Source organism: Prinia subflava, chromosome 8 (genome assembly GCF_021018805.1).
Source record: "Prinia subflava isolate CZ2003 ecotype Zambia chromosome 8, Cam_Psub_1.2, whole genome shotgun sequence".
Classification (NCBI taxonomy): Eukaryota; Metazoa; Chordata; class Aves; order Passeriformes; family Cisticolidae; genus Prinia; species Prinia subflava.
Genome location: NC_086254.1, coordinates 32,339,974 through 32,367,201, shown reverse-complemented (window position 1 = coordinate 32,367,201; position 27,228 = coordinate 32,339,974). Strand labels below are relative to the sequence as shown.

Genomic DNA, 27,228 nt, shown 5'->3' with positions numbered 1-27,228 from the left:
AGTCTGTTCTCAGTCCTTGTGCTTGGACCAGCCAAGGCTCTGGGAGAGGTGCAGCTGTGCCAGCTCTGTTTGTTCCTGCAAAAGAGAGCCATGAGGAGCCTGGAGAAGCTCCGCAGTTTGGTTATCCTAAATCCCCAGTGACTACTGCCTTATTGAAACAAATTTCAGTCTCTGCTGCCTTGAAACAAATTCATAATAGTGGCAACTTTAGCCCATGTTGTAGATATTCCCCTTTATCACCCAACATATCTCCTGGTTTCTAAGGGGAGCCTGATTCTGTGTTTCTGGCTGGGACTGGAAACTTCCACCTTTTCTGGGTTAGGATTGAGATTTGTTTGCATGCACATTCCATATATCTGAGCACGCTGCTCTCCTGCAGTCCTGTCCAGGAATCAATGTTTAGAATAATGGCTCTGCTTTCCTCTGAATTGAGCTGGTTAATAACTATTGCTGGGGAAATCAATCAGCTCTATGATATCTTATTACTTACGCTAATTTAATCACAAGGAACGGGTCATTGCTTCAGTTCAGAGGGCAAAACGAGTGTGTGTGGATATGAGAGTTTATGAGAAAAAAGCACAGGGAGGAGACTTCATGAACTGGAACAGGAGGGGTAGGAACAATATGAACTCTCCAAGGCTGTAGGGTGGATGATAGAGAGAAAACTCACACCCACTCTCTGTAATTCCTGGTAATCTCTACGTTGTGGATCCGTTTTTAATGTTGCTCTCATGTTTCAAAGAATCAGATAGGTGAAGATAAATGACAACTTCTCTTTTTGTGATCTCTCCTCCATTTTCTCTGTGTCTTCACAGTCTCAAAGAGGAGGAACATCAAGAGAGATGAATAAACAGAGAAGATGTGTGGCTTCCACCAGGAGCCTCTGAGCCCATTTCAATTTCTTGCTTGCTCAAGAAAAAGGTAAAAGCAAAGGAACTGTTTGTTTGTTAAGGATATAATAATTACAAAGGATGAAACAGAGTGTAAATAGGCTGTCTGAAGAAATAAGTTTAATTTGTAAAATGCACAGATCCAGCCTGGCAAAGATTGTTATGAGGTTTTCAAGCTCTTGTCTCAGTTCTTTCCCCTTTCCTGTACACATGACTGTGTGTAGAGCCTTTCCTGCATCCACTTGTCCCTGATGGAGAGTACTACTATTGTCCATCACGGCAGAAAGAAGATTAAGATCAGTTTCTACACACTGAAGTGTATCTCTACCGTAATTTTTTTTCTCAAAAGAAGTGTTTTATTCAGAGAAAAAAAAAAAAAGTATCTGTTTTCTAATATAACCAAGAGTGGAGTTCCAGAAACTCAAAAACCCCAAATAATCAAGTGTGGCTGTGTAGAAAGACCTTGTATCTCCATGATCTTCACATAGGTGCGTTTTTCAGATAGCCTGACTTCTCACAAGTCTGCTTTTTACTCCAATCCATTGGATTTTTATGGTTTCCCTTCCAGGGTGATAGGAAACCTTTACAAACTCTCTGAAAGAAAACACCTGTTCTGAAGCTAAATGTTTCCAGCAAATTGCAAAAAATCAGTGTATGTTGGAGGAAAGGCAGTGAACAGCACCCAGCAAAGCCTTTAAAAGAACATTGGTTTATGTAGACAAAACCAGATGTGTTTTTAAGACTATTGCCTTATCATGCTTAATTCTTAAGGAATTATTTTTTCTGAAACAGTGGAATTGCTTTTAGACTTGGTCCTTTTCTAGGGGGTGGGGTGGGGGAAAGAAAATAATCAAAAACTGCTCCATGATGTGCTAAACACATCAGACCATTGTTGCATCTTTCCATGCAAGCAACACCACTTTCCTGACAAATGGTGCTGGACACTTTTAGAGAAATTGCAAGAAACAGTGTTTACTGACGTTCCCTAATTCACATTATTAACTAGGTAATGGACTAGAGACATCATGGTTTAATTGAAATAAATAAAAACATTAAAACTGTGAATTAAAGTAACTGCATTTTGATGTGTTTGGATTATTCATATTGCTTCAAAATGTTATTTTTAATCCAAACACTGCTGGACACATCTTCTTGTGCCCCAGGGATAGTACAAAGTATGTTATTGGCCTCTATTTTTGTACCCCATTTACTCCACATTCACATTGCCTCCAGTTGATTTTTTTCCTAGCAAGTTCTAATAGCTTGGAAAAAAAAAAAGAAAAGAGGGAAATGCCAAATGCCTTTAAAACAAGCACCAAAATTTAGGTTTCTATTTTTGGGTATCTTTAAAAATCTTTTGATGAATGTCAAAAGATTCTCAGAAATTCTCACCTTTAGCCAAATTCATCTTCTAAGGAATTTGATGGGGATTTTGCCAAAGATTTGGAAACAATTTTTCTGATGCAGAGCTATTTTGAAATGTGTGACCTAAGGGGGTTTTTTGATTGGTTTGCTGGACTTTGTTTTGGTTTGGGTATTATTTTGTGGGTTTTGTTTTGTTGTCTTATTGTTTGTTTAATTGTTTTGTTTTTAATCAGCTGCAACATTTGATTCAATAATATTAAATGAATTTCAGTGCAAATTTGCTTGATCACACAAGAGTGGTCACTAAGGAGGGTCTCTCTCTGTTCCTCCAACACCCTGCTGGTCCCTCAGCCCTCTGTTCCCTCCCTCACTGCTGCTTCCTCTTGCCCCCTGTTCCTTGGGATCCAGCTCAGCTCCAGGTCTGTTCTGGTCACTGCATTGTGTTGCACAGCTGAAAAGTGCATTATCTTTGATCTTGCAGGGGGTGGATTTCTACAGCTGCCACAGAGATTCTTTCTCATCAGCCACAGGGAGCTTATAAGAGGGAGGAGAGTATTCTCAAGACTTGTTCTGAAGCTCAGTCCTGAACTGTGCTTGGAGCTTTCTCTCTGGGGTTTCTTTTTCTCTCTTGAGAAGATAACGTGGCTTTACATCAACCCCTTATTCAGTTACTCATCAGCTGGGCAGGTAGAATAACAACCTCTCCTCTTTTACACCCTTTTGCACACAAATGCACCACTCTATTTATGGCAGTCACAGGCTGGACTTGTTTTCTTTGGCAGTGATAGAAAACAAGAGAAAATTTATTTGTTCTAAGTTTACACTCATTTATTCCTCTACATAGTTATGTCCACAAAAGTAAGTGATTGTTCAGCCCTAGCTGTTGCCTGTGTTTGCCTCCTGCTCCTGTGGAAGGAGCAGTTTCAGGGCACAGGTCAGGATTTCTCCAGCTCCAGGGATGCTTGAGCTGTAAGTTGAGGGAATTGATCTTTACACTAAGCCAGCTGAGTAATTGGGAGCTTAATTTCTCTTTTTCACTCTCACAGAGATCCTGAAATAAATATATTGCTTTTCTGTGAAGCAAGAATATAAAATTAAACCCAAAGGAAAGTCCTTAGTCTGTAACTTCCTCCACTCCTGAAATAGTCCAGTGCCCACATTAAGTTTATTAACGAGGGCTGTGAGGTCTGGACTGCAGTGCTGGCACTGCCATTTTGCTCTGTTGCTTTACAGTTTTGGGAAAGATTAATAACAGAGATGATTAATTGTAGGGCAGGGGAGCATGGAAGTTTGGAGACAAAGAAAGAGGTTTCTTTTAAACAATATGTATAGTTTAAATTCTAATTAACTGTGTATCACCTGTTGTATAACAGACCAGTGGTATCAGCAGTGTCAGAAATCAGGGCCTGATCCTACTGCCCACTGAAATCGATGGGAGTTTTGTCATTGATGGAGCAGCTGAGCAAGTAGCTTGCAAGAATTCATTTATTCAAGAAATCTGGCTGCTGCTTCTGCTTATCTCTATTGATTGTACTCATGTCCAATCAGGTTTGCAGCATTAGCTGCATTACCTTACAATAACAGGGTAATTCACTTGGGACATGTTCTTACCAAGTCCTGGAATCCAGAAAAAAATAAACAAAAGGTTTATCCCATGCAAACCTCACTTCCCTTTTTTTCAGAGGTAGCTACTTCTTTTGTAAGTCTTAGATCTCAAGGAACTGTATTCCAGTTTTGAAATTTCTCCACTAAAACTAGAAGGATGAAGTGACCTGAAGAAGTTTAGTTAGTAAAATGGAAAGATGATATAACAACAAAGATAAACTTTGGGCTTGGGAAACCTAGTTTCAGGTTTCAGTTCTGTCACAAACTTTAAGATTCTGAGCAAAGATATTTCTATTTATGTGCATAAACTTCTTGATAGAGACCTCTATCCTGTAAAGTGTTCCATGGATATCCCAGTGAATTACAGGATTTATGCAGAGGGCAGAGCTTTCAAATACAGTTTACAATCTTTCCTACATTAGAGAACCACACTGCTTTAAACATACCCTTAATAGTTTTAATTCCTAAATCCTCTACAGGTACAGCTACACAAAGTTGCTTTTTAAGGAATTATGTGAATCTGCATTCCTTGTGACATGATTATGTTGGAGAAAGCAATCTTTATACACCTGAGTCTTCTTAAATATTTGCATCGGTATAACTTCACTGATTTCAAAAAAAGAAAAGAAAAAACCTGAATACAGTGTGCTTAGTGAATGTTTTTGAGGAAATTCTAAATATACATGGATACCTGAATACCAACAGTTATTTCCTGAGTGCTTTACATTTTAGTGTAGTAAAAGCTGATTAATTTTTCAGTTTCACAACTGTTTGATTAATTTTTCCATTTTATAACTGTTTGTTCTGTAAATTAATCAAACTTGTTGTTACTGTCTGTTCTGTAATTTAATCAAACTTTTTGTTTTGCTTTATAAAATATCCCAGCAGCTCCAGGTGCTTTTTGGTTTATTTACTCCCCCAAGCAGACATGGTAGGGCACAGTCTTCGCTATTCTTGAACAAACACAATTACACCAACACTTTGCCTGCCTGACTTAGCATTCCCCAAAAGTGCATGTTCTTCTAGTAACAGGCTGCTGGGGAGATGACCCGAGGGATTTTTGCCCCTCTGCATATTTGCATGCGGAATAATTAACAGGCTTGTGAAATTCTTCCTTGGAGTCAAGTCTGATTTCACATGGCATTTGCTCACAGGAAATCCCACTAATGAAAAATCTGGTCAACCAAATTCAAATTTCAAAAGACTTTGGGCTCTTAATGAAGCCAAGAACGGAATGTTAAAATGGAGTTTGGAAAGAGAGGTTCAGCTGAGTTTGTTTGCCTGTCAGCTGGTTCCTTGAGTCCCTTGTCCTCAGCAGAATAATGTATGAAAACATCCTGTGAGTGGGAGCTGTTCCTTTCTGCTGGGGCTTGCTGGGTTGTGCTGCTGTGTCAAGTTTGCAGGAGGTCACTGACTTCACCAACAGGACAGATGGACACGAGTGACAGTCCCCCCTCTGCCCTGTGCTCCTGCAGGGGTTTGGCAGGGAAGCCATGGGTGACTGCAACACATGGGCAAGTGGGGAATAATCATTAATTAAAGATTAATTGCAGTCACAAGTGGCAGCCAATCGCTGGATGAATGTGTGACTGTTCCTTGAGTCATTACTGGGTGCATTTCCTGCATGTTTTGCCTGAATTGTGGCAGAAGTGTCTTTTGAGAATTGATCTGTAAATGTAGAGTGTGGACAGAAACATGATTATCACTTTGGTTTTGAAGACTTTTTCTAAGCCTTCTGTAATGTTCTTCATATTGGAGTCAGAAATTTTACTTTTCCAATGAAAGACAGTTAGCAAAACATGGCCATTGTTTATAGTACAAATTATGACTCCAATATGAAGAACATTACAGAAAGCTTAGAAAAGTCTTCAAAACCATGGTGACACATGATTATGATTCGGGGGATTTCTACTTAAAGGGCCTTGGGTCAGGTTCATGGATAAAGGATGGGATTGGCTCTAGCACAATGAAATGGAATTGTGCAAGGAAGGCTGAAGGAAGTTCTGAACTTCTTTTGACTTTTGGCAGGACCAGAATCTCCAGCAGAATTAGGCTACTCTTCTAAATACTCATTGAAATTATAATAGAAGTACACCCTGGGGATAGATACATTTATTTTATATATTAAAAAAATATTTTCTATATCCATCTCTTGTCTCTTTTGTTTCCATTTCATAAGTTTTATTTCAGAGGAACTGGACTGATGAGCTGCATGTTGTTGGGGAGGGAACACAAGTATTACCCTTAAATTTTATGCACCAATTATGAGCACATCTACAATATGAGGAGAGAGAGAGAGCAGTAGACTGGAAGAGCAGAACTGCGTTTGGATCAATAGATGAGCTGACATTGAGGCTGGAGGACTGATGGAAGCAGTGGAAAGGATAGACATATTTGGCAGATTTCTGAAGACATTCAATAGCGACACCGAGATGGAGCTGATAAATCAATAGCTCTTTGGGCAGATTAGATTGATATTTTAAATGTATATGGAACTGTCCTAGCCAGGAAGACTGAACAACCACTGAAGGAATAGATAAGCAGAAAAACATTAATTCATATTTCTGTATCATTTTTGTGTGTGTTTTTAAAGGAACTGTGTGGGACACCAAGCTGTTTTCTCTTCTGCAGCTGGGAGGTTGCATCAGATGTAAACTTGAATTGTGCTGTTACTACAGAACTCCTCAGGGTGGTGTGGGTTAAATTAAAATTAATTAATGAATTATTGTTGCAGAGAAAAAAGCATTTAAGACTTTAGGGGTTGTCAGTTAAGAGCAGGACAGGGCTGTGGCAGTGCTGGAGCACTTCCCAAGGTGGGGGTGGAATCTGGTCCAGTCCCACCATGAGGATTTTCTTTGTGTGAGCATTTTCAGGAGCATAAGGATGTGAAGAAAATCTTTATGGCAAATTTTCAACCTGCCATCAACAAGACTCAGAATCCAAATGATGCCTCACTGAACACCAGGAGTTTTGTCAATGGAAGCAAATCTTTTACAAAAGTAAAGCCTTTGTGCTCCTTTTGACCAATCTGCCTGCTTCCTCATGCTACCAATTATATCAGCTGTCAAAAGTTAGTGTCAAATAGACACTAACAGTTATGAAGTGCTTTTAGCCATATTGGAATTCTTGGGATTATTTGCAACTTTTGGTGTATGCTGATCACTGTTCTTCTCTCTCATGATGTCTCTCCATCTTCCCCAAAGTCCTGCTAGAAGATGAACTTGAAAGGGGTTTTTTGGTGGGTTTTTTTGGGTTTTTTGTTTGTTTGTTTGTTTTGGTTTGGTTTGGTTTGGGTTTTTTTGGGTTTTTTTGTTTGGGGTGAGCATGTTTTGGTTTGTTTGTTTGTTTGTTTGTGGGGTTTTTTGTGGTTTTGGGTTGGGTTTGTTGTTGTTGTTGTTTTTGTTTTGGTTTTTGGGGTTTTTTTGCTAATGGTACTGTTGTTATGTTCACCAGATGTTGTGAAGCCAAATTCAAGAAAGGCTTGTGCTAATGGAATTTCCTAGAAGTTTACAAGTGAATTATTATGCTTGAGAAGTCTATTTAATATATATTTCCATAGAGGCATGAGGGGAGGACTGTGCTGAATAAAGGAAATGTATAATCCTGAGGGGGGAGGATGTCCTTGGTTTGCCTTCCCTTATTCTGAACTTGATGGAAGCTGGATCAGCCTAAAGATGGACCACCCTGACCAGGGTGCATTAACCCAAGGAGTCTGGAACCCTTTTCCTTTCCAAGACTCACTGGACTGGACTGGCCTAGTCATCAAGGGTCTCTAAAATGATAAATACTTTTAGAATCATTTCATTCAAAGGAAAAAAAAAAGGTTGCTAAGAGGAAACCAATTCTGTGACAACTAGGTTAGAGGGATCTTGTCTTTAACTGCAAATATCACTTTATTATATTTGCATGTAAATAGGAGCCAGATAACTGTGACAGATGAAGAGAACACTTCAAAGTCGTTTGCTGTCTGGAAAAATAGAATAGATCAGCAGGGCTTGGAGGGCTCCTAACTTGAGATGTATTACATTCACTGTAGATAAAACTGATCTTTGCAAGTTTACATCCTCTAAAAGTTATCCTGAGAGGAGGCTGGCTCTCTGCAAGGCCTCTTGCTGATCACTGTTAAATTGTGGTATGGTGTTATTAAAAGGAACAGAGAAATGAGACCTGGCATCTGTGTAGGGCCACAAAAAGTGCTTATAGGACTGACAGAATGGATTTATTTACTTGAGAAACCAATGAGTTAGTAAAGAAACTGGAATATCACTTTCTTCACCAGATATTTGTGGTTGGACACTCGATCTTCATCCTCTTGAGCACAAATACTTCTTTCTACTTATGTATTTCATGATTGCTCAAATCCTGATCACCTACTGCAGTGAGGGAGGGCTTAGGAGCAGTGGATTTCATGCCTGGGTTGTTCTGCAGCCCCTCAGGAATGGCCAGGCCAGGCTGTGCTGGCTCTGGTGGTTTTGGGCTCACTGAGGATCTGTCTCTCCCTCCCACAGGTCTGGCTGGAGGCTCAAAGGGACTCACCTGTAAATCAGGGGATTTCCAGTGCTGTGTCATGTCTTTTGTGCTCCCAGTGTCTCAGGCAATGGAATATCACTGGGACAGCTCAAACCAACCCAAAAAGCTCTGACAGGAACAGTCTGACCAGAATGTTTCCACGGCAGAGTTTCAGTATGTTGGAGACAGCTGTTTTCCTGGTGACCCTGTCATTCTCTAGTGTGAAATATGAACTAGAAAGTGACTTCAGTTCTCCTGAAAATTCCAAAAAGTATCAAAAAGTTAGAGGCCATATCTACATGGTATAAAACAAGTTTGGAACCAAATACACTCAAGTGAAGTTTGGTGGAGTTTTTTAAAGAATTTTTTCAGCAAACATAAGTAAGCCTGGACCCAAAACACTCAAATGCCTCAACAAAAGAATTTAGCATCCTTACAGGACAGAGATGAAGTCAAGAGAATGCTTTAAATGTGTGCTGAATCACAATTTGTTTGGATTTCATTTAGCTTAAACCTGCCATTAAATTTTCTTGAGATTGATTTTGAAATTATTTCAGTATGTCAATAATTATCCAATTTTATGCAAGTTTCATTTGAATTTAACTTTTTTTCCCTATGTATGTGCCCATGGTACGCATACAATCATGCTTTGTATTTGGTGCCTATGACTGCATGGTGACCTCAAATTTAGAGGACCTGGGTGTTGCTCTTGTTTGTCCTCCCACTGTGTGGCTTTGTAAATGTTTTTGCCTTCTGCATCCCCTCTTGCACTTCCCTCTGGCTTATGGATGGCATAACTTTAGGGGCAAAGATCACTTTCCTTTTCATGTAGTTTTATGGTGTGGATCATATGGATGGAGATGGTGACTTTTGGCAGCACCAAAATCCAGAGGAGGTGAATAAGGGAAAGTTAAACTGCAGACTTATGCTAAAGCTTAGTAAAGATAATTCTATTTGTAAGCACTGGAGTTTAAATAACATTTCTGGGTTTTAAGCTGATGTCTAAGCCTAGGCAGACTGCAGACACATTTGTGAACATTCCCTGAGCCTGACATTTGGTGGATTAAACCACCAAAAGCCAAACTTTAGTTGTTGAAGTAGAAGGACATGAACTGTTCACCAGGTTTCTTGGCCCTGGTGTTGCACTGGGTCCCCCTGTCCCCCCTCAGCTCTGCTGAGCCCAGCAGGGCTTGGTGTCCATCCCCCACCACAGTGCCAGGCTGCCCCTCGGTGCCACCCCGGCCCTGCTGATGTCACCAGGGATGCATTTGTCACAATTCCATGCACATCTCTGTCGGCTGGAGGAGCCCCCTGCCCTGCAGTTAGCCAGGCTGTCAGTATGGGGAAGCAGCAGAGATGCTCCAAATGGTTTCACACCAAAAGGAAGTGGCAGACTGTGTTTGGCACCTCGTGCTGGATGTTCCCTTGGTGGGCAGCGCCTCTCCCTGTGGATGGGAAGGGTGAGCTGCCTTTGGGCTGTAATGGCTTTGATTAAAATTGGCAATTCTGGATCCCCTCTGCCCCAAGGATCTTGGTGAGATGTGAGTGAGCCAGCATGAGGCAGAAGCCTGTCATCCCAGTTCCAGCCTCTTTTAGTGGCAATGCCAGCCTTGCCAAAAGTAGCACTTACAGTAAAATACCCACTTGTCCTGGAACCTTTGCATTAATTAAACAAAAATAGATCAAACTAAATCAAAGGTTTTCCTTTGTTGATGAGGCCACCATTTATGTGGCAGATACTTTCTGTCTGTTTACAGAAAATGGGGGCTTCTGGCTAAAACCACACTGAGGAACTGCAGCCAGAGGCTCTGCTGGAGCCCTGGAAACCAGACTGAGCTCTCCTGGGATGGCATTGCCCCACACCACCACATCCCTCCCTGCCTGCCTCCCTCTAGGCAGGGCTGAGGCAGGTCTAGCTGCAAAGTTGGGTCTCATTGGAGAGGGACAATGAATATGTAATAACAAGGCAATTTACCAGAGCAGTTCTGAATAGCTGAAAGCAGATTTGTACCAGCATGGTGATGAGTTGTTGGAGACTGGAAGAATCTTTTATTTCTGATGGGCCCTGGCCAGGTGAGCTTGGTTGGATGATATTATTCCTGCCGAGTTTACACCTTTACACCTTCTCTTCATTACTCCCATTTCCTCCCCAAGAAAATCTACAAGATCTAGGAATTTGTACCTTGGTCCATTTTGAAATTTCTAGCATTTATCTAAGAAATTCAGACTAAGGAGGGCAGAGAACATAGACATACAGAGAGGGAAAGGGTACTTGGCAGTTTTGATTCTGTTTGTGGACCCCAGACTCCATGAAAACAAAGATAAACCTTAAAAGTAGTGGGTAATTAGAGATGTCAGCAAAATGAAATGTATAGATAGCACTGTAGACCCTTTAGAGCCCTCAAATAAACTTCTCAGTGTATGGAAGTACTAGAGTGGAAATGGCAGGCACAGCTGATAGTTCACTACAAGTTATTATTTGCACAGATTGGAGCCCATTGCTGGAAAAGAGAGGATTTCAGAAGTCCAAAGAATGGTAGAATCTTCAGTGGAAACAGGGAAAGACCACTGGGCTTAGGGTAACTCTAGTGAAGAGTGAGGACTGAAAGAGCAGATGAAAATGCAGGTCAGCTCTCAGGTACAGAAAGAGGCCTGGGGTCCATCACACATGGAGTGCTTGTTTCTAGCCTGCATTGATCTCAGAAGTTCCCTTCTTCGTTTGAACTGCTCAGACTGTGGATCTGGCTGAATGGAGCTTTGTGAAGCTCTTCCTGTGCAGATCAGTTGAAACCAGCCTTAGACTGAATCAAAGTTTTTATAGGTATTTTAATACTCCAAGAGCTAAAGAATCATCTGATAGGAAACATGGAGTTTTCAGACTTTATTAACATTTAGATCAGCACCTAAATCCACTTTGGAACACAAATACCCTGCTCAGGGAGAATAGGCATGTCCCATGCAGCTGGAACACAGCCAAAGGTGTATAGAAACCTTGAAATAATGGGTAAAGCCAGGAGTGGGAATGCAAAACTGCAGGTTTTGTTGGACTCTTATATGAAGGGTGAGACAGTACAGATGTTACAATTCACACCATCACAATCAGAAGCCAAACTATTTCCTAATTAGAATACATTTTAAGTGTGTTTTGGCCCATCAGCTTTTGCCACACAATGCTGCTAATGCTTCTAAGCCAGTAATCTAAAATTACCCCTCGTGGGTCCTACTACAGTACATCTTTCATAGTTGCATCATTTCTCCAAAGTATCCAGTCTATTTGCAAGGCCATCATTTGAAACTTGTTTCCAGTTCCATTTCTCTCTCAGCAGTGTCTGTGCTATCCCATGGCCTTTCTAAGCCAGCACACTTTATCTCAGAGTTTGCATATGGATGCACAAGACTGTGTGAGCTTCTGTCAGGCTTTGAGAATTCTCTACACATCCTTTTCCCACATTGGACAGCCTCTCCACTATGTGCATATTGAAGGGTGGGGGCTTTTCCTTGCAGCTCAAACCAAACCCCATATTTTGGAAGCTCCTACTGCTGCTCCTCAGGCTTTTTGTCAGTGCAGACACCTGAGGTTCCCTTGAGCTGAGGCGTGCAGGGGTGTGCTGGGTTCAGTCCCAGCAGGAGTGGCTCCCTGGGCTGTGTGGCAGGCTGGGGCTCAGCTCTGCTCTGCAGCTGGGGGACTCCCTTCCCTTTGAGCATCATCCCTCCTGCTGTTCAGGACTGCTGCATTTCCCTCCCTGGCTCAGCTGCTCAGCAGATCCAAGTTCAGCTGCCTCTGAGATGTGGGAGAGCAGAAAAAACACTCCAGCACAGCTCTGAGAGTTCATGGGATGGTGGTACCTCTGTGCAGAGCAGTGGTCTCCAGATGTCACAGACAGCTTTGAAAATCCCAGACTCGGTGATGCTAGAATTGCAAATAATAAAATAGTTTTCATTCAAGTCTTCCTCTCCATCCTCCATTTGCCCCTTTGACCACCCCGTGCTTAGTGTGCTGAAATCTTGGGTCAAGCTGTTTGGAGCAGATTGTCATTTTGTGCTCAGGATGCCTGATGTCATGGAATCCCTGAGTCCCAGTAGTGTCACTAGGGAGAGGAAATAATTACAGTAAGTAACCTGTGTTTTCTGATATCATGGCTTTGATTTTGGATCAGAGTTAACTTGTTCTTTGTCCTTCTCATCAATACTGTTAACATTTCAGAATAATAATCTATCTCTCAGCAGCTGGGTAGAATTTGGATAAGTAAGAAAGAAAGGTCTGAAAGTTGACACAATTTTTTTTTTGCAGTGAACTTCTTTAACCTTTGAAAAAGAGAGTCATAACTTTTCTGAAAATTATTTTCCATTTTTACTCAGTTCACTTCCTGGTTATGCCTGGGAACAAGAAGCAGGAAGCACCATAAATCTTGCAAAAAAAAAAAAAAAAAAAAAGAGGCCTGTTCTGGCCAGTTTCCTAGCCCAGCTTTGCTGATCATTGGGTTTTGGATCATTTGAATAAGCTTCATGTAAGTAGCCAGGCTCATGTACTTCTTCAAGCCATTTGCAAACTCCAAATACCAAGAAACCAACACATTGCTTAGTCTAGGCAGCCTGAACTCTGCCCTTTCACTCCCAGCTTTCTCTTACCTATAAAATACAGTTTTAGGGCTGCTTTGGTGTTTTGGATGAACTTGGTGCTAATGTGACCTTTGGTTTTACAGCCAAGTATAACAGAAGAAGGCGTCGTGCAACCCTCCTTCACACGGCCCTGCTAATACATTCTAATCCAGTCTGGTGATGCTTTGTGCAGTCCAGAGGCTGAACTAATCCTCAGCAGAGTTTACTAGTTGTGCTAAACCACCATAAAACCTCTGCAGAGCTTTCCTAGGCTTAGCTTGAAGTTAACAAGTTGTTCCCTGTGCAACAGAGCAAAGCAGATTTGTACCCCTACTCATGAGAAATTACTGGGGAGCAGGTTTCAAATTCATTTCCTCCTCATCTAGTGGTGGCACAAGGCTCAGGGGTGGGCACTGTGGGGTCGGCTGGGGTGCAGGTGAGCTGGAGCACGATGCTCAGGTACAGGTGGGATCCCCAGGAAGGAGGTGGGGTGTGGGTGTTCTCCGAGGCGTTAGGTCCGTTCTAGGCCAGGAGAAAGGGGGTGTTTGATGAGGGCAGTACAGCCCCCCTGACAAAGGGCTCCGCTGCCTGTCACACCTTGACTTGTTGAGCATGAACACAGCCGGGATCACAAAGCTGTCATCACAGAGCATTAGCATGAGAAAAGGAGCGCTCCTCTGTTTTGGCATGTCACACCCCAGTGACAGGGAGCACAAATACAGTCAGGCACTCAGAACAGTGCAAGTCACTGTCGGCTTTGACAATGTTGGGCACCAAGGCTGTCACTCCTTTGACACAGCCCCTCCTTCCCCCTACCCACGCTGCCATTCGCAACAGCAGCTCGCCCACCGCTTTTATTTCTGCACAATGTGTCAATAATTACTTGTCAGGCCTCTGCTTATAGACCTGGGACGGTGAATAAACGCTTATTATGCCTGAAAAATGTTGCAAGCTTTACCATAAATCTTGTGTTACAAATGCACACAATGGGGGCTATTGGCACAGAGGCAAACACTCACATTAACATGTAAAGTCATGCTGCCCAGAATGGAGTTTGACAAACTAACTCACAGCACAGGAGTTTGTTGACCTTTTCTTCGCCTTCCTGGCAACCAGACTGGGCTTGTGTGTGTTAAAAATCCAGATGAAGAGATATAAACATCTTCCTGTTCGTGCTGCTGGGGTGAGGATGCTCTCCATCTGAGAGCACTTCGGAGATGCTGTTCCCAGATATCGTCCTTCACACAGACACAAGCTAAGCAAGTCTGCAAAAGCTAAAGTTCACTAGATTTGATTTCAGCAACCCATCGGGTTCTGCCTGTGCCTGTTGACCCAGCAGAGGCCCTGGCTGAAACATTATTTTGCCCTGGCTGCTGTTCATGGCTTGCCCCTGCAGACTGCACCTCCCCAGCTCCTCAGCTCCTTGGGTTTCAGGTTGCTCCTGGCAGTGGATTGGAGCTTTGGCTTTGATGTGCTGGAATGGATGGCACAGAAGTGCTTCTGTCAAAGGTGCAGGTGTCATGCACTGAGCTGGGAACAAGAATGTTTAAAAGGAACTTTAAAGAAGTAATAATTAGGAGTTGCATTTAAACATCTGACTAAAGTCTTATAACCAACATTTTTATATGCATAGAGGGATTTACCCTCTCAGTGCCCTTAGGAGGGACAGGTGAACTTCACAGCATGTTTCTACCTGTAGCTAGTCTGAACTACTCCCTGACACTTTTCCTTGTTTTCTACTGATTTAATTTTATTTTGATGGTTTCTAATGATTTTCTTTATCTATTTCATCTTTGAAAAGTTATTGTTTAGTTTATGTCTATTCCTGCAGTAAGTGATTGAAGTTATCCCATAGTTGTTTTACCTTTTCATATTTTCAATATTCTTCCCCTCACAGGTTGGGTTTTTTTGGGGGTTTTTTCCCCCCTATCCTTTAATATATACTTTATTCACTTGTTTATTTAGTTTTGCAATGACACTTCAGTTTCATTTCCATTTCATTAACCATTTGTCCATAACCTCGTCCTGGGGCCGTGGTGAGCTGATTAAATTCTACCCTGAGCCCCAAGCCTAATGTCTTCTAATGGCTTGATTTCTCTCACACCCCAGGGCTAAAGGACAGGGAGAGCTGTAAGGAGACCAGGACAGAGCACTGCTAAAATGAGTTTATAGAGGGAAGCTCTTGAGCTGGAACTCCTGTATTTCCTCTTCCATACCTTTTCAGTGCCCTCCTCCTCCAGAAAAAAGGTTTAAAAACTGATTTCCCAAATAAATTATTATTATTTTCTTTTTGAGCTTTGCAGAATCTAACAAAAGTGAAGGTTAGAATTGGACCTTGTAACACAGAGAAGTTGGCTGGGTTTGAGAGCCCAGCTTGGACTTAGAAAATCTGTTTTATTTTCCAGGAAGAAAATCCTCCCAAAACATTGATACAGAAGACTGTGCATGCTTAGCACTATAATGTTTAAGGCTTCTTTTTCCTTTAATCCAATGCACAGGTGTCAGTTTAGTTTTCAAATCAGTGAATGAGGTATAAAAATTACTAAATCCAGCTGCACTATCTCATAACCTTGTTTTTGGAGTATTGGGATGTCTTTGTTAATGTATCTACATGAATGTTGGACATCTCTTCTCTGTGTTAGGAAAAGTTTCATTCTGTTTCTGCATTCCAATAAGCCTCTGGGGTTTTTTCTGTCACCACCGTGTCCAGTCTCAGACTTCACGGCAACCTCAAAAAACCTGAATAGCTGAATTCATTGTTCAGAGGTAGATGTTGCATCCTTTCCTTCCATCACAGAGGAGCATTGAAGCAGTTCAGCTGAGTTTTGTTTCCAGCATTAGGGACAGGGAGGGAACAGGGTTTGATTTAACTGTAATTGCAGGAGAAACTTTTAGAGGCAGAACATAATGAGGAGCACTGGCAATTGGCCTGAAAGATAAAACCATGCCCTTCTCTAAAATAAATAAATAGGCACACAGATTTTTCTCAAATACAAGTGGGCAGGAATTTAGTCTCTCCCATGCAGAGGTTTCCAACTGAATGGCCTCCAATTCTTGGGCTCTGCAAATGTTATATCCCTGCCAGAGGTATTATGATGTTGACAATTTAAACTGGGAAGATTTCATTCCCTACCTTTTTTCCATGTGGCTACTTCCAAAGTTCATCTGGTACCATTAGGGAAATTAAAAGAAACAAAGAGCCAGTCACTTCGATTTTTTTGTTTTTAAGTTTTTTTGGGTTTTTTTAGTCCTACATTTTCTGGCTTTTGAGTTGATTGCAGGTTTGTTTCAGGGCTGTGTTTTGTAAGAGAAAACCTATGGTTAGAGCTCTGCAAACAGAGCCAGTGCTACACTCCTGACATCTGCTAACAGAGCCACGATGGGCAGAGATGGGCTGGTTTGTGATTTTTGGCCAGTTCAGCTATTCCAACAAGAGTCACTGGTGTAAGAGCAGTTGTACCGACAAAACTCCCAGATTGTAATTTTGTCACTGCTGCTATGACATGACCTTTTCCACCCAAAATAAACACAGTACAAAAGGCTAAATAGTTGCCTAATAGCCACTGTCTCCTGTGCAGGCTCCAGAGATTTTCATGTGAATCTGTGGCTGGGAAACAGGCACGGGACTGGTGCTCGAAGTCTCTGTGTTTAGTGACGTGCTTTGTTTATGGCCCCATTAAAAGTCTTTTAAACTATTAAACTCGAGCTGAATCTGGGTGTTTTCTTTGCATACAAACCTCCTGAGATCCCCCACTATGCAGTTTGTAAGGGTCTCTGGGGGGACCCAGGGGCTAATCCTCTTCTTTGCTTCACCTCAAAGATTATCAGAAGAGGGACAGCGGAAAGGAAAATCTGTCCCTGGGGTTAATCTGATCTAAGGCCTGTGTGCAGCTCTTCAGAAAAATGCTCTGATGGTTTTGGTGTTAAAAATCTGCTTTCAAAATAGAACTTAAACATTTAATCATTTGTCTTGGCCTGGCTTCAGTTTTTTAAATCTCTGTCATGTATATTTTTAAAGAAGTTTCTCATTTTTTACTTAAAAAGCACAGCTACTGAACTAAAGGTTTTTATGGTCAATTAAGAGATTCTTATTTCCTAGGTCATCTCAACATAGCTATAAATTGTTACCTGGTCACTAGACCTGACTTTCCATATGTGAGGCTAACATTCCTTAATGGAAGAGACTGAGGTGGAGCAAAAGAAAGCCTGTTGATAGATCCTCAATAACAATATTTAGAGACTGACACTTCATTTTTGAAATGCTGAAGTGAAATGCTTCATTGGGATACTGAATGGTGGGGAAGAAGTTTTGCTCTGAGACTTGTTAGTAGCTGCTGGGGACTCCCACTCATCAGAGACAGGAGATGGTTTGGCTGAGGACAGGGATTGGGGGGATTATCTGTGATTATCACATTTCTGGTTTCCCTCACCCCAGAATTCTGATCTACAGTGATTTGTTCATATCTGTTGCTATTCCAGCTTTAGGACAGTCTGCCCCTTTGAGATGTCAGATCCATTGCTAGAGTGGAGTTTATGTGTACCACCATGGGGAGGGTTTGGCTGAGATAATTTGGAAGGTGCCCATGGACAACGTGAGTAATCTCACACCAAAGTGTGCAACTGCCTCCCTACAAATTCAGGAAATTCTTCAGGATGTGAGGGCCAGGCTTCCATTGCACAGACCAAAGGACTCTGAGCTTGGCCTTGTGTGCTCCCAGGAACTGGTCAGGGGCTTCTGTATGAATTAAAGCAGATGATGAACTGCAAGATGCAGAGGCAAAAAAAAACCCCTCTGCTGATTTTTCACAAGCATTGCCGTGAGTCAGCTGCACATGACAGTGTCCTTCAAGGTTACATCTGCAGGAGAGGACAGCAAGGAGAGCTGGGCTGAGCACAAGAGCACACTTTCAGCAAATTTCCTGCCCTTATCTTGGATTGTTTATGGCTCCTCTGGGAGGATTATGACCTTCTATCTCCTTTCCACAGAGGGTGGATTTTGTTTTGAAAACATCTTTTTCCTACAGAAGTGTCATAGTCAGTTGGAGTCAATTTTATAAACCTTACTTCTCAAAGTGCAGTACCAGCAGACTTTTGTTTTTCACTTATAATGGTGACAAATCCAATAACTATGGAGTGCATTAACCTCTCTGCTGCTGCAGTCTTCTGTATTTTAATGTTTGTTTTCTGAATTTATTTGTCTGAATTGAATCTAACCACTGAGAAACTGAAAACCTCAAATTTAAGTGCAGACTTCTATAAACTGCTGTTTTCCAGGCTCTTGTACTGACATACCATTGCTGCAGGGCAAATGTATGTGCGGTTACTCCAGATTATAGTTCTGTCCTTCTAATTGTTGAGGGCAAAATATATAGTTTTAACTGGTTTGTGAGTACCAAACCCAGTTCCTATGATTTCTATTAGGAGTGGAAGCTATATTTTGTTTTGGAGAAAGTTACGTACCATTGCTCTCCCTGAAAAAAACATAAAATCTTTCCATCAGAATCCTTTTGCCTCTTCCCATGGTAAACTTCCAGCACCTCTCTTTCAAAAATGGTCCTTAAGTTTTCCTACAGCTTCCTAGACAATCTGGTGATGAATTTTGAAATGGGACACAGAAGCATTTTGCTATTACATCGTTTCTTTCTTTCTTTCTTGGAAAACCAGTTCAGTAGGTTAGGAGGAAAAAAAATACATGTAACAGGTCCCAATTTTAGTGGGGATTTTGGCAGGTTATGTTGTAGGTGAGGGAGAGAAATCTGGTCAGGGTTAAGTGGCTGGAAAATACATACGTGGTTGGTGGCAGGGCATTGGTACAGATATTAAATTAATGATTAATAAAGGTGTGGTGTCAGGCTTGGAGGGTTTATCAAAAGAGCAGCTTTGTAGCAGACTGCACTTGGCTCACATATGGTCAACATTTTTTTGGGGGGTGTTGGTATCTGAAGTTGTGTGTTTTAAAGATGATATATGAGATTTGCAAAGGGTGGGGATGGGAAGAATTGCAGATGTCCTTTAGCATGATGCTGGAATTCTAAACTTTCTGATAAATAGAAGGAATCTTTAGAACTAAGACACTGTACTGGGTCTAGCTGTGATGGAGCTTAGGAGGTGGTTACTTTTGCTCTTGGTAGGAAGTTCTTATAAAAAGAACATTGAGGGAATAAGTAAAGAAGTAATTGAATTCAATTACTGTAAAGTTGCAAGTTGATTTCTGTAAGATACTAGGAAAATTCAATGATGAAAGTTGTGAAGTATCTGAAAGATGTATCCAAGGAGGCTTCAAATTTCCTTTACTGTACATTTTTAGCAACAAATTAGATTGAAATCAATCAGGAGTGTTCTTGAAATATTTATCCAACTGTTGTGCAAGGGGAAGAACTTGCTGACCTTTTGAGTCCTGTTTTTCTATGATAATCTGTCTCAAAAACCAATTTCTTCTATTTTGCTTACAAGAATTCAGCTTCTAAAATCCTTATGTGTGTAGAGCTGGTTTTGTGACTGTTTCCCACTTTGTTTTTCTTCTCTCCCATGATTTGTTTGATTTCTCCTCACACTTGTGGATGTGCGTTGACTTCACGACTGGCTGGAAGGAGAATGGTGGCTTCTTATAGTGAAAATATTGAGATTTCTAGAACAAATCAATCTGCTTAATAAAGAAAGAAAACAATATCTATTTTTTTTTCAATCAGTCTCCATAAAACTGGGGCAAGGCCAAACTAAAATATTCCTTTTGATATGCTTGGCGTGTTTTGATGCCTATCACAAACAACACATGGAGACACAGATGTGGAATTAAAAGGGAGGAGGAAATACTGATGTTGTTATTAGAAGGGGACGTCCACATTGTTGATTTTGAACAAATACAACAAAGCTGCTGGTTAATGCAGTGCTGGTGTGCGTTTGGATGACAGCCCCAAGTGTGAGAGTGGGGTTTGAGCACGAAGCTGGCGTGGAGCAGCCCCAGAACCACTGCAGGCCGTGCTGCTCCCCGTGCCAGTGCCCATCCCTTTGATGTGGCTGCCACATGTGCACAGCCCTGCCAGCACAGAATTAGGCAAACTTCTCATTAGAAAGAAAATTGTCAACCGCTGCTTTTACAGGCTTCCAAGAGCGAGTCCTGCCCTCCACCCCGCCCCCAACAGGGCTGTTTGCGGGAGGAAAACTTTCTGCACAGAAATCTTGGTTGTGTGAATAACTGGAGCTGGACAGATACAGAATCTGCTGCCTCGATGACAGCAGGGCTGATAGCAAGGCCAGGACCTCTTTTGACTCCACTGATGGTTTTGGGTGCTCATTTTCTGGTGTGATAGACAGATGTCTTGATTAACACTGTCAGCTCTCAGGTACAGCTACAGAGATGACAGCAGGAAGAGACAATAAATCAGTTAATGAAGTTGTGTGAGTCATTGCTGGGTATCCATGTTAAAATCAGGCTTTTTCACCCTCCTGGCAGGATACATGACCTCATATGCCCACAGGAGACTCTGTGTTGGATTTGTTCCATTTTGTGTAATTTTGAAATTCATGAAGTTCATTGGAAGGATTAATTATGTATAAGGCATGTGTCTGCATGTTCTTTTCATCTATGAATGTTACCCTGTGTGCAGTTATTAGGGGTCTGATTGGACTCAACATTTTGACAAGAATTCAGTGACAAAAGGGGCCCATTAGTCTTTGAAGTCATGGGCCAAGGAAGAGGAATGCCAGTAACATCAGTAATGACCTCATTTAACTTGTGACAGAGTACAAGATAATCAGGAAAGGTCATTGTAATATAACTGTGGTTTATTCTATATGCAGCCCAACTCATGTTTCAGCCAGGCTGTGTTGCAATTTTAATGAATGTGAAATCCTCTTATGTTCCCATGCAGGAAGGATGGACAGAACAAGACAACAACTGGAAAGATCCGTCCCTCTCTGATATACTTAAAAGTGAATTAGCAAAGAGCTAGGAACAATAAAAGACTTCTTGTCTTCTGTGAGATTTTCCAAAAAATTTAATTTTTTACTAAAGAAGAGTTCTTGTCAACAGGGAAAAAAAGTAGTTTCAATGTTGTCTTTTCATCATAGCTATAAAACACAAAGATTTCTCTTTTCAGTCAAAACTGAAAAGCTTTAGGGACAAACAGTCTGTTTGAAATCGCCAGGGGAAAGCAAAATATAGTCTACATTAATAGAACAATTCTGTGAACCTCTAATGCAATTATCCAGCTGCTTTATGAGCAGTATGAGTATGCAATCGTCAGCTTTGGAAATCCATCTCCCCTCTGCACAAGTTACACCTGAAGTAACAAAATTTTTGGGAAAGAAAATAATCAAAACAAAACCGTTTCTGTTGCTTTTTTCATACACTTTCCTTATGTTTCGTCCTCTTATGATCCTGTACACTTTAGATTTTGGAACAGATTTATAAAAAGAACAAAAATACTGTAAACCAGACAATTGTCCTGGTATTTTTGTCCTGGTGGGAGACAAGAATTACTGGAAATAACTTGGAATAAAGCTGCATTCAGAGGAAACCTCTCTCCACACAGTCCTCTGAGATTTGGGTATTGTACAAAGGGCTTGAGTCAACATCAGAATTTCTGTTTCTAGTGTGGTTCAGCTTTTGTGCACTGACACTGGAGGTAGTTTCCATTAGATGCCCATGGGCTGTCATTCTCTCTTCTGTTTTGATTCTTAGCTGTGTCTTTTCAACATTAACTTTTATGGTTTCAGCAGCTTCCACTTGAGGTTTGCAGACATCTCCAGTTAAGATGAATTGTCATCCATATGGACAGACTTCTGTTTAATCACACTTTTTTTGGAATAAAGAACATTTTGTCATCAGCACAAGAAAGGATGATATTTCATTTGTTTAGCCCTTGTTGGGAATGTTTTGAACAGACAAAGCCCACAAGGGTCTGGTTTCCAAAAACAGCTCTAGATTGTGCCATCAGCTCCTTTCCCTCCTGTGCAGAATTGGCTTTGTGCTTGTGTTTTAAGAGGAAAAACATATCACAGCTGAGACTGGATGTACAGACCTGTAGGTGAGGATTCATAGACTGAGGATGGCAAACCTGCATCTCTGGAGAGCTGGGGTTCCTCAGGGCTGAGACATGTCCCCATTGTGCCTCAGAGCTAAAGTAACCCTGCCAGAGATGTGGAAACCCTCCCCTCATGCCCAAAACATGCCGCGTTTAAGAGAGACACTGAAGCAGGAGATAAGTATGATGCAAGGGCTTGTTTATATCTTGTGCTCAGCAGACAGAGCTATTTGCACATCCACATGCTTCCCTGATTTCTTCATGGTGTTTGGAATTACGTAAGGACCAGTGACAGTAACCACCATGTGCTCAGTGTGCTCCATTGATCTCGTCACCACTGCATGAATTTCCACACTGTGGTGACTAAACTTTGTGGATCCTGCCTTGGAATGCTTTGGTTGCAGGATAAATCATGGCACGGATTTTTCAAGCTAATTCCTTCTGCTGATACTTCACAGTCTTTTCAAGACTTTTTGAAGAGATGTGTCTCATCTCCGCTCCTGAACTGATGAGCAGGGCTACAAATTTTAGTTCCACAAGCCCGCTTGAATACCCAAAGAGCTGACTCTGATTTCACAATAGCTGGATGTTTGAAAACATTCAAGAGTGTAGAAACACTGTGACACTAATTTAAGCATCTCACAGTCAAAGCCTTGCAGTTGTTTTCTTGCAACACGTGTCTCTTCCTGGAAGCCAAACCAGCAGGGCCAGTGGAAAACATGTGACTGCCTCCTTTATTTACATCCCCTCCCCACCCCGCCGGCCAGCACTGCTTGAATATGAAAGTCACCGGAGAACAGCAGCCTATAAATATTCAGAGACATCCAGGCAGGGCAAAAATGTTGCAAAAACCTTTGACTAGCAGTTCACAGAGCCTGTGAGCTGGGACTAACCACCGCTGGCCGGGACACAGGCTGGATTCAGACAAAGGCTGATTGTAATTTTGTGGTTGGACACGAATGTTTTGCACAGCACTGATTGAGGCCACTTTGAAAACTGGGCCAGGGTTGTAAAATAACCTATTTACTGCAGTGTGCATTGTGTTTGAAAACACAATGAAGCCTTGTAGATTCTAGCTGGGCTTGGTAGAGACCTTGCAGCTGAAAAAAAGCTCTTCTGGCTATGAGGAGTCTTGTGGGACCTTGCTTGTTTTATTTGCTGCCTGTGATTGGGTGAGGTAAAGTGAAACAAACACAAAGCAAGGAATTGGGTACCTTTAGGTTCTAATTCCAGTTTTTCCATTGATTTTCCTCCTTGACCTTTGGCAAGTCATTTAACCCTTTGGCCCTTTGATTTCTTACACAAAGAAGCAGGATAAGACTGTGTTGCTCAGACAGCACAATGACTAATGAATTAATGTTAATGAATTAATAATTGTAAAGCCTGCAGTCCATGCAAAGCCTTATGTTAGTGGTAAATGTTACAGGCATCTCGTGAGCCTGTCCAGCACTGTCTGTATGAGATGAAGTCACCTCCCACTGATTCACTTTGGGGCCTCAGCTGAACCCAAGGCTGAGTTTGAGGGTTGAACCTGTGACCCGTGGCAGGAGCAGTGTGGTGACCTCCTGCCTGAGGCAGAGCACAAGGAACTGGGCTCCTAAAAGTCAGCAGGTGTTGAAAGCTGCAGATTTGCTCTTTCTGAGCTTCACACAATGCTGTGAGAGCCTGAAGCCCCTTGGCTTTGTGGGGGTCCCTCAGAGCCTCTCTGTGAGGAGCATGGTCAGACAGTCAGCAGCACCTGGAACAAGGTGGAAACCTTGTTCTTCTCTGTGCTGCAGTCTGGGGGAGCTCAGGCACCCCGAGGATAAACCCCCAGTTAGCCAAGGGAGTGGGGGAGCAAAGGCTCCCCATGGGACAGAGGTGTAGCCTGCCTGCCCAGGCTCCCTCCAGGGCAGCAAAGAGCCTGTGGGTTTGCTTCATCACCCGAAGCTGGTGATCAGCCTTTCCATTTGCTGGTTTCACTGCTTCTATCCTTACTGAAAGGTCTTGCACAGCAGATCTGGTTACCTGCCTGTCCTGCAGATATGAGTGGTCTGAGATGTGAAACAAGTGCTGTGTGTAGAGCCTGAGCCCCAGCTGAGGGCTGGCTCTGCTCATCGCCCTGCTCAGACCTGGCTGTCAGCTGAGAGCTGAGCAATTGAGGGCTTTGGGTAGCCAGCGTGTAATAGCCCCCTGAACCCTTTTCCAGTTATTGGGATCTGAGAGAGAACCTAATGAAAATGCTTCCTTTGCTTAAAAAAAAAAAAAGATTTTGACTAAATTCCATAGCAAAGGCAAAAATAGAGTGAGAATAGACAGGTACTGTAGATAATTCACTACAACAAATTTGCTTTCAAATGTAACTTTGGATTCTTTCTCACCTGGTTAGGACATACCTGCTACAAATCTACTCTGCATGATCTGCCTCCATATATTTATATGTTGTCTGTGTGACTTCCACACAGAACAAGCCATGATAGAAATCTTTCATTTAATTAAAATTGATTTTAAAATTCCCTTGATCAATAATGAGTTAAAATTCATCCCGGCAGTGATGGGAACAGCAAACCTTCTGAGAAAAGCTTTCAGGCCAGTGGTTTTGGCTTTAGAGACTGGGTCTTGCCTGAAATTATCCTTTTCTTGGCTCCAGGCTCCGTGGTGCTTGGCACAGTATGGTTTACCCTATAGCCCAGCTTGTCAACCACCCGTATGAAAAGATGAGACATCCAGTCTAAAGGTCTTTTTCCTTTTCTGCTTTTTTCAGTGTAGATGCTTTAAACATCAAACTCTTTGTAGCTCTGTTGTCATCAGTTTGGTAATGCCTAGTGGGCTTCAAAATGAAATTAGGATCTCGTGGAAAATGACCCAATATTTCTTCTTTGATTTCTACACTGCAGCCTATCTGAAGTGTTTGAAGTGCTTGCTCAGATGGCAAAATGGGGTAAGTTATTAGTAAAGGGATATTTAACAGCTGAGTTTTAAAGATTGCAAAATCCCTCTGCATTTAAGCTTTATCCCCCTGCAGAAGAAAGACCCAAAGCAAATATGTATAATATAGAAGAACATGGTTTATGTAACCTTGCCTTAGAGAAATTGGAGAGATTAATAAAGACTGGCTTCAAATGACAGTAATGCTCTGTTGTTCACACTCCAGGGTGCTTCCTAATTAATTGTCTCAAGCCTTTGCTGAGAGATACTTTACCAAAAGTGCTGTGATCAAGGAAAATTAAGAGACTGAGGTACTCACTCAGTGCTGCTTCTCTCCTGAGAGTTACTCATTTATGCCATCCCAGCATTCCCAGTGATGAGAACTTTGTTCCTGATCAGGCAACTGGATCCCCCTGCTTGACTTCCCTTGAAGCCACATGGACCTGGGATAACAAATCAACAAATTAACACAGAGGGTCTGATAGCAGGATTGAGGCACTTGCTAACTCTGGACTGGCCTTAACAGATTAACTCTGGGTAATTAATGTGCAAATAACATCAATTTATACAGTTTCATAGGGAGTGAAACCAGAGAGCTACAAAAAGTGCATTGAACAGGAACTGCAGAAAATCAGTGTCAATCAGGAAGGAAAGGAAATGTCAGCTGTAGTGGAAAGGTCTGGCATGATCTTGGATCAAATGGGGTTGTGTCACCATTTTACTCCCTGGTTAGGGGAAACTGGTGGATTCTTGCATTGTTAATTGGCATCTTGTGTTGGAAATACTGACAGCTGATTTGCTGCTGTTTGCTGTTTCTTAGAGAAGTACAGAAACCCAGAAGATGCCATGAAGAGGAAATGTTTTTGGAAGTATAAAAACAGGCACCCCACAAAGCATTTCCTAGCACATGGAAAAGGACAAACAGTGATTACGTAGTTTAAATTAACTCTACAACATTGAAAGCAATGTATAGAATCAGTAAACACTGTGATAGTGGGACTTCCTTTGCCATTAAAAAAAAATAGTGATGCTTTCATGTTAATATGACAGGTAATAATTTCTTACTGAAGAGGTTATTCCTTGCAGAGTGGGACAGTGCCCTGGGACAGTGCTGGCTTGTCCAGCCTGTGGCAGGTGGGTGACTCGAGCTGCAGGGCTGCCCAGGCCCTGCCTGGCTCTGCTGCCACGAGCAGGTGGCAGGACCAGGAGCAGGCTCTTGGTCTCCCAGGTTCCCTGCTCTCACCTCCAGGCAGCACTGCTCTGCCTGCAAAAATTTCCTTTGCCCATTTTTCTTTTTATACCTACATTATCACACTTTTACAGTAAAGTAGCCAAACCTTACTCATTTTACTTTCTGATGAGAAGCACTTTTCACAGCTCTGCTTGGTAATAGAATTAGATATTTCGTGCTTTCCAATCATGCGTGTCGTGACCAGGGACTTATTTTATGCTTGCTGCAGCCCAGTTTCTCTGAGCATCTTGGATGCATTGCAGGACAATTCCACACTGATCCCCAGGTGAGAATTTTGGGCCACCCTGTGCTGTGGCACCCTGTGTTTCAATGTACTTGTTCTGTGCTTTGAGATGACTGGAACTCTTGCCTTTCCATTTCTCCTCTCTCTCTCTCTTCCCCCTTGGTCTGCTCTCAAATAACTAGAAAATTTTGCAGGTAATGCATTCTTGCTAGTTTTTCTTGTTTTGCTTGGCACTAGAAATAGGAAGAAGTGTCTCTGAAACAACCAATAGGATGGCACACAAATGGTTTTCTTAAATTTTCTTGTTTATATTAAAAAAAAATTCAGTAGCAGTCTGTATTTTTGGTTTGCTCAAACAGTTCCTCCTAGGGGAGCATATCCTTATGAGGAGAATGCTGCTGCCAGAAGGATAGGAAAGCATCTACTAGGATTTGATTTTCTTTTTCTTTCCACTCTCCTGCTATACTATTCCACAGTGGAGCATAAGGCTGTTAGATCCTTGCTAATAAGGTAGTTCCAGTGACTGTGCAAAGAAATGTCAAAATGTTAATACAGTCATCAAGAGCTCCCAGGCTGCCTCAGCTATTTGAATTGATTTCAGAGGGTTCTGATCAGAGGAACAACTCCTTCCTTGGAGTTTAAATGTGCTTTATTTTCCATGAAGGCATTTTGGAGCCTCTGCCTTAAGTCCTAGTTGGGAGAACACTTGCCAAGTCAAACAATCCCCATTTTCCCTCCTCACCCACACACCTGCTGTTTGTTTCTCTGTGCTCCAGCCTTGTCATTGTGCCATTCCAGTTGTTGCTCATTGTCACAAGGGAACTGAGTACCTAAAGCTGAGGTAATTTAAGG

At 42.0% G+C, this 27,228-nt stretch overlaps 1 long non-coding RNA gene across 1 annotated transcript in view; it reads left to right on the top strand.

The window, feature by feature from the left end:
• Positions 1–630: 630 nt before the first annotated feature.
• The window catches only part of LOC134554192 (uncharacterized), a 256,600-nt gene continuing 230,002 nt past the window's right edge, over positions 631–27,228 (top strand). The window contains exon 1 of the long non-coding RNA XR_010081204.1: positions 631–921. This is a non-coding gene — a long non-coding RNA (uncharacterized LOC134554192). The remainder of the gene's footprint in view (positions 922–27,228) is intronic.